Consider the following 8,441-nt stretch of genomic DNA (forward strand, 5'->3'; position numbering starts at 1 on the left):
AACCGATCTTTGTCCTCCTGGTCGAACTGGTTGAAGCATTGTTCGTAGATTATATCAGAAGTACTGCCCGGGTCGATGAATAGCCGCTTGGTGCAGTAATGCGCCAGTTGGCCTGTAATAACGACGGCGCGCCTGTCGCGCGGTCCGCCTCGGACTTTTGGAAAGACGACTTGCTCGTCTTTCCAGTCATTGTCCGGTCTTCTCGCCGCCTTACGCGGCCTACCTTTACCTCCGTTGATCATGTGGGTTGAGGCCACATACATGGTCTTCTTCCCTGAGGAGGTGCATTCGCATGAGGGGTGATGCGCTTGGTGGGTTTCTGCCCACCCGGCAAAAGATGTTGTAGTTTCCCCTCTTTTAAGGCTCGCTCAATCTCCAGCCAGAGACTGATGCAGTTGTTTGTGGTGTGGCCCGAGTCCTTGTGATACTCACAATAGAGTGTGAGATCCTGATTTTTCTTGGACTTCATCGGTTGGGCCGGTCGCAAGAGCTGTGCGTCCGTAAGAAGGACTTCGCTTGGCGACACAGTGATCTCGGTCCAGTTGCGGTCCCGAGAATCTTTCTTTGGTGCCCGGTTGTCCCGTTGGGGGTTGTAGTTCCTTGGGTCAAACGGGGTGGTCCGCGGGAAGTATGGTTTGGAAATATCGCGATTTCCAACGTCCCGGTTGCGTTTATTGTTACGCTTGGACCCTTGGTGGGAGGTTTCAGCTTGGGGCTGTGCCTTTGCCACATGCGGTTCAAGAAACCGCTGCGTCTGGGCGTATGTCTTGACCGCGGCCATGACATCTTCCCATTTTTTAGGCAAGCCCTCCTTGCCAGAGATGGTCATGACCATCTGCCTGTCCCTAACGGCCTTGATGAAATGGTTCCGTGCCATCTGGTCTTGCACGTCACCTATCTCTAGGCACTCTTTATTGTACCGGACGACAATTGCTCTAGAGATTCGTCGTCCCTGCGCCAGATATTCATGATGTCTAACGAATCACGTACGTGACGTCGTTGCTGGCTGAAGTGAGCGAGGAACTTTGCATGCAGATCCTCGAATGAGGCCAGTGATCCCACTGGCAAAGAATCGAACCAAGCCCTGGCCAAACCCGTAAGGGTCTGGGGGAAAAAATTGCACCAAGTGGGTTCATCCCATAGGCCGTTGCACCCTGCGCCCATGGAAACATTCATGTGGTCGTCCGGGTCGGACGAACCGTTGTATTTCCCGACGTTGAATGAGAATTTTGTTGTGGTGACATGGGCGTGGGCAATTCGTGGGGCGAATTTGGAGTTTTCGGCCGCAGCTTTCGGCCTGTATGGCTGGTTCTCAGGGCGTTTTGCGGCCCTGAGGTATGTGTTGCGGGGGTGAGTGGGAGGGACATAGTTGCGTCCTCTCGGTCTGCTGTTGGTGTCATGCGAATCCTCGATATATGTATGGTCGTCCGGGTCGGTACGACCATATCCTTCGGTATACGGTTGCGGGCCCAACCGGCTCTGAATTCCAGAGCCATGTCGGGATGCGGACCGTCGCCTGTCCTCACCGTAAGGACCTAGGCGGGTATGTACTGGCCCCTGGTGTGGGATCCATACGAGGAATCGTCCTCGTTTATTGTGCGGACCTCACAGTAAGATGATCCGCGGTCTTCACGTCTGCTTCTCGAAGCTGGACGTGAATGTACCCTGCCTTCGTATTGTAGAATACGATCGGCAGGGGTGTGCAGTGCTGGGGTAGGCCCAGCTTGTATTTGTGATGTGCGTGAAGTGTGTTATTATTTTGATGATTATTTAAGCCCTTTTTACAATTTTAGCCAAGTTTTAAATTCATAAAACACGATATTCACTAACACTAAACACACATATGGGCAAGTGCACCCATCGTGGACGTAGTATAGTGTTGGTAAGATACCGAGGTCGTCCAAGGACACAAGAGCTTTTAATACCGGTTTATCCTCAACGTCTAATCAAATCAAAAAGTTAGAAAAATGTTTTAAACTAAGAAAAATAAAAACTAACTAAATGCTGAAAAATAAAAATAAAATAAAAATAGATAGACAAGATGAATCACTTGGATCCGACACGTGTATTAGTATAACCTTTGATTATTTTCGCACTTTTGCACTTGTTTAAGAGATTATCTTAGTTATTGTAGTAGGCCCCTCTTTTGAAGGCGACGTTACCCTCAACCCAGTAGTTTGAGTCAGCAAGGATACAATCCTAAAGGGTCGGATTATTGAAAGATAATGAATTAAGTTATTAATGCAAATTATGGTAGGCCCCGCTTTTGGCGGTGACGTTACCCTCGGCTAAGTAGTCTGAGTCAGCAGGGATACAGTCCTAAATAGCCGGGTTATAGTATTAATAGTAGTTAACTTATGAGGGGGTCAAAGAGTTTGGATCCCCGCCATCCAATACCTATGGGCATTGAAGGAGATCCTACTAAATTTGACCCAGGTCCCAAGCAGGACCTCTAAACGCTGAACAAGGGCAAGACCCTTACCAAACCGTTCCCTTAACCCCCGACCAGGTAGCCAACATACCTCCATATAGACCGTGGAGATATGAATGGTGAAAATCTTTTATTTTATATAGACAGTAAAATAATGCCAAGACACCACGGACAAACGATAAGGAAAGATCACCTTCAACATAAGTAACTAGTTATTAAAGTCATTAATACAAAACCAAATAAAAAGTGCAAAAGATTAAAAATAAAAAGTATTATACTAAACACTTGTCTTCACCAAGTGATGTAAGAGACTTAGGCAAACATGGCCTTGATTGTCAAGAACTCTTACGATCAATCTTGGATCCCGAGACGACTCACACACTCTACGATGGACAATGGATGATGGTGGTGGATGATGGTGTTATGGTGGTGGTGGGTGGTGGATGAAGTGTGAGAGAGGTGGTGTGCCAAGGGATGAGAGAGAATGAAGCCAAGCTCCTCTATTTATAGGCTGAACAGAAGGCTGGACACGGCCCCGTGTCCGCTGGACACGGCCCCGTGCCCGTCTGACACTCTCTCTCTTCATTAATTGTAATTGCGAATTACAATTAATGCGCCTGCTGTATTTTCACCACGCCCCCGTGCTCGCTGGACACGGCCCTGTGGTGGGCAATGGAAGCTTCTACTGGTTTGTCTTTTCTGCTGCTTCCTGGGCACGCCCCCGTGTTCGCTGGACACGGGGCGTGTTCAGACTCTGTTTCTTCTCCTTTGCCTTGGGAGATGCCGTTGAGGGTCCGGGCAGTCCACTTTTGTTCCTTTTCTTGTATTTATGGTAGAATTAGCTGTCTTTTTGCTTCTTTTGTGATTTTGAGCTCATTTCATCCTGAAAATACAAAAGGAAGACAAAAACACTATTTTTCCAACATTAGTACTTAAAAAGGGTTAGTTTTATGCCTTAATTGATGTGTTTTATATGTTGCATTTTACACACATCAAATACCCCCACACTTGAACTTTTGCTTGTCCTCAAGCAAAACTCTTTAAATGTGGCTTACACTCCCAAATGGAATAGGTAGAAGAGAAGTTTTTTAGCTTGTCCTAGAGTGTCGGGAATCCAAGGTTTTTATAGGTTTTATTTTTATTTATTTAGAATCCTATTCGTTATGATTTATTTTGAACTTTTCATAAGACAAATTACTTATTTGGGCATAGCATGCCTTATTAAAATTCCATTTATATACAAGTTCACATACCTCACGGGAGATCACTCAACACTCGGCCGAAGGTGTATATTTTAGTGAATCACTCGAGAGCGGCACGGAACTTACGTCTTCCATAGGCTTGCCAAGCAATCAATCCTCCTCCTTTTTAACTTTTTACCTTTGTAAATATCAAGAGGACTTTTTGGGTGAAGGCTTGGGTTTAAAGGTGGGTGGTTGGTTAGTGGTTAGTAAAAAGGGCGAAAATCGTAACAAGCGTCGGTTTTCGTGAAGTACCTTATTTTTAGTGACTTTTTTTTTTATTTTGAAGTATTTCTCCAAACAAGCTTTTATAGCTTTTGTTTGTTTTTGACTTCATCATTTTTTTTTCATCTTCACATAAAAAGGTGATGTTTACGAAAAAGCGAACTTGTTACTAAAATAAAAATAAAAAATAAAAAGGTTTTTGGTGGGTAAAAAGGGTTTTGGGGTAATGAAATGAAAGGTTTAGGCTCAAAGGGGTTATCTAGGGGGATTTTGGGTAGGTAAAAAAAATGAAAAATAATGGTTTTGAAAGAAAAAATGGTTAGTCCTAATGCCTCCATCATTTACTTACTTGGGTTTAAGTTGGTAAGGACCGGGAATGTATCGTCGTGGCAAGTTCTAGATTTGTAAGGACCGAGCGGCTATTCACACAAGAAACGAAAAATGAGCATTTAATCTAAATATGTGTATTTTTATGCTCAATAAAGGCTCAAAACTCACTTTTGTGGGAATGGGTTTTTAATGTGACCAAGCATATATAATCGAATTTTTAACTAGACATGTTATACCGTTTCATAATTTTCTTATGTTGGTTCTTTTTTTATCACGACGCTATCGGTTGTAAACTTGTAAAAATAATACCTTTTTAGAACTTGTTATTCCCAACTTAAACTAAGACAAGTAAATAAAAAAAATGAAAAAGTTTTTAAAAAAATTTGGGGTGTTTAGCGGTTCCAATAGAGTTTTGTGTAAGGCTTGTGTTTAGGATTTTGCAAAATTTCAAGGGTTTTAGCATCCCCCCCACACTTAAATTATACATTGTCCTCAATGTGTCCAAAATAATGTTTTTGGTTGATTAGAATGTATAAAAGTGGGTTAAAAAGCAAAGATTTATGTTACTGGCATCCTGGACACGGCCCCGTGTTCACCGGGCACGGCCCCGTGGTCAAGTGCCAGTAACAAAAATTACAGAATTGAAACAGAAGCCTGGACACGGGGGCGTGTCCGCTGAACACGGCCCGTGTCCAGTTACCTGAACTGGGTGATTTTCTGCAGGGGCTCAGCACGGGGCCGTGTTGGTTGGGCACGGCCCGTGTTGAGCCTTCTGTGATGGAGATTTTTGTCGGGTTGCTCTGTTCTTCGTGCATGGTTCCATTTTTCTCGTTCCCTTTTTCATCCACTACCACCATGAGTGTGTTTTATTCTCAAAACAACCATCAATCTTAAAAACCATCATAACATTGCTAATTATAGAGAGACATTACATTAAGTTAGCTAAATAACTAGGGGGTACATAAGGTTATCATAAAGGTTCTACTTATTTAAGAAAATTTCGGGAATAGCTTCCCGATGTAGTAACTCTCTCTAGCCGATGGCTCCTCGGTTGTCATTCAAAGCCATTCTTCTATCTCACTTGGGAGGTAAAAGGTAGCTTCATTCTCTTCGGTGTCTCGAGGAGGAACGCTCACCGGGATTCCTTGCACCACCCTCGGTTGAGGTACTTGGTGCATGGCGTGCCATTCTGCTGGAATGATAACCTCGGGTACTACATTCCACGCCCTTTGGGTTATCACCGGGACCAAAGGCGGGGAAGCGAGAAGGTTTAATCTCTGGTGCAGGAGATTTACTTCTCGTAGGCAGCCCTCCAAACCTACCGTCAGATGATTAATACGATCCACCAAAGCTTCTTCTACTCCCGTCATCTCGTCTATGGCTTCCCTCAAAGCGTAAACGTAGTTTACTAGGGAATCCTCTGCCGTAGACGACCTCCTTCCATTTCGGTTATTTCTCGAAGATGTTCCGCTGTTTCTGCTGGCCATTTTCTGCGAAATAATCCGAAGATAACTAAACTTTTGCAAAACAGTACCTCGAACACGGCCCCGTGCTCAGTGAGCACGGCCCCGTGTTCAGCTATCTGCAGAATTTTTGTCTAACGACTCCAGGTTTTTAAATTATTTTAATACACTTTTATTGTGTTTTAAGCTTAGATAATTTAAAACAAAGTTATAGAACTAACTTTAGACAAGAATCCTTAGCAAAAACTCCTACAAACCTTTCATAGAAGGTTGGAATCATGGGTTTCCAAGCTTCCATGGAGGTAAGGTTTGAAAAATTTTTGGAAGAAGGAGAAATGAACAAAAGTGGAAAAGACAAGATGGTCCTTAGGAACCTTCTTTTAGCACTTACCTAGGATGGTATATGTGAAGATCCCAGGAATCTCTGCTTGGTGAAGTGGTCAAAAATGAGCAGGATTCAGGCTGCATTTAAAGAAAACGACAGCACACTGGACACGGCCCCGTGTCCGCTGGACACGGCCCCGTGTGCAGAGAAAATCCTGACACATTTTGTCCGTATTCTGACAGAATCAGCAGAGAATCTTCTGAGTGAACACGGGGGCGTGTTGACCGGGCACGGTCCCGTGTCGGCAGGCTGTTTTATGGAGTTTTGTTTCTTACTAAGGAGCTAATCTATATCGGGTGGCTCTTGACTTGTTGGAACAACCCCAAAGTGCCTAAGATACCTTAATTGTCCTATACTAAGGCGAGAACGCAAGAGGTTGTCGGTGAGGGTAATTCCTATTTTCATTCTAGGTGGACAAGTCCAACCCTTTCCTGGGCTCTCGTTAAAGAAGGTGTATGCCGAATCGCTCAGGTCTATGTATGCATCGAACGAAGTCGATGGGGAGTCCTTCACGGCACAATCGGCACAGGGACGACTATCGTCCGCGTCTTTTCTAGGTAAGAAGGTATTTTCGGGAGCAACGAGGTTGTCGGAATGCGGTTCCAACATTTCCTCATGGTCATCATCTTGGGATGGATCTAAAAAATCCTTCCTAAGTTCTTTTGACCAATTGAGAAGTAGTTCTTCTAGTTGAAATAACTCATCAAGGAGCATTTCTCCTAGAATATCTGGTTGGGCGCATTCGAGGGAGAAATAGTGCCTATTTTTACTTTCGCCCCTCTTAAGGTTACAAGGAATCGGTGGGTCTATATAGTGGGGCCTATAAGTGAGGAAAAAACATTTTAATTCCTCATGTTCGCCTCCACATATTCGACACCACAAACCATAAGAGTGCCGAAAGTAAAAAGAATTACTATCACTCATGTTTGTGTCAGAAATTACCAACCGCCGGGATCTAACGGTTCTGTTTTCAACTGAATCTTGGGCACGGGGGCGTGTTGAGTGGACACGGCCCCGTGTTCAGCCTACTGTCTGACTTAAAACAGGATTGCCAGTTCCAATGATTGAGCACGGGGCGTGTTCAGCGGGCACCGCCCCGTGTTGAGCTCTGCAGAAGCTAAAAATCTAAGAAAAATCCTAAAAAATTAAAGAAAAATAAAAATATGATTAGGCCGTTGATTCCTAACTTTCTTAAAATCCTTGTGTCCCCGGCAGCGGCGCCAAAAACTTGATGTGCGTGAAGTGTGTTATTATTTTGATGATTATTTAAGCCCTTTTTACACTTTTAGCCAAGTTTTAAATTTATAAAACACGATATTCACTAACACTAAACACACATATGGGCAAGTGCACCCATCGTGGACGTAGTATAGTGTTGGTAAGATACCGAGGTCGTCCAAGGACACAAGAGCTTTTAATACCGGTTTATCCTCAACGTCTAATCAAATCAAAAAGTTAGAAAAATGTTTTAAACTAAGAAAAATAAAAACTAACTAAATGCTGAAAAATAAAAATAAAATAAAAATAGATAGACAAGATGAATCACTTGGATCCGACACGTGTATTAGTATAACCTTTGATTATTTTCGCACTTTTGCACTTGTTTAAGAGATTATCTTAGTTATTGTAGTAGGCCCCTCTTTTGAAGGCGACGTTACCCTCAACCCAGTAGTTTGAGTCAGCAAGGATACAATCCTAAAGGGTCGGATTATTGAAAGATAATGAATTAAGTTATTAATGCAAATTATGGTAGGCCCCGCTTTTGGCGGTGACGTTACCCTCGGCTAAGTAGTCTGAGTCAGCAGGGATACAGTTCTAAATAGCCGGGTTATAGTATTAATAGTAGTTAACTTATGAGGGGGTCAAAGAGTTTGGATCCCCGCCATCCAATACCTATGGGCATTGAAGGAGATCCTACTAAATTTGACCCAGGTCCCAAGCAGGACCTCTAAACGCTGAACAAGGGCAAGACCCTTACCAAACCGTTCCCTTAACCCCCGACCAGGTAGCCAACATACCTCCATATAGACCGTGGAGATATGAATGGTGAAAATCTTTTATTTTATATAGACAGTAAAATAATGCCAAGACACCACGGACAAACGATAAGGAAAGATCACCTTCAACATAAGTAACTAGTTATTAAAGTCATTAATACAAAACCAAATAAAAAGTGCAAAAGATTAAAAATAAAAAGTATTATACTAAACACTTGTCTTCACCAAGTGATGTAAGAGACTTAGGCAAACATGGCCTTGATTGTCAAGAACTCTTACGATCAATCTTGGATCCCGAGACGACTCACACACTCTACGATGGACAATGGATGATGGTGGTGGATGATGGTGTTATGGTGATGGTGGGTG

This window comes from Helianthus annuus, chromosome 16 (assembly GCF_002127325.2).
Source record: "Helianthus annuus cultivar XRQ/B chromosome 16, HanXRQr2.0-SUNRISE, whole genome shotgun sequence".
Lineage (NCBI taxonomy): Eukaryota > Viridiplantae > Streptophyta > Magnoliopsida > Asterales > Asteraceae > Helianthus > Helianthus annuus.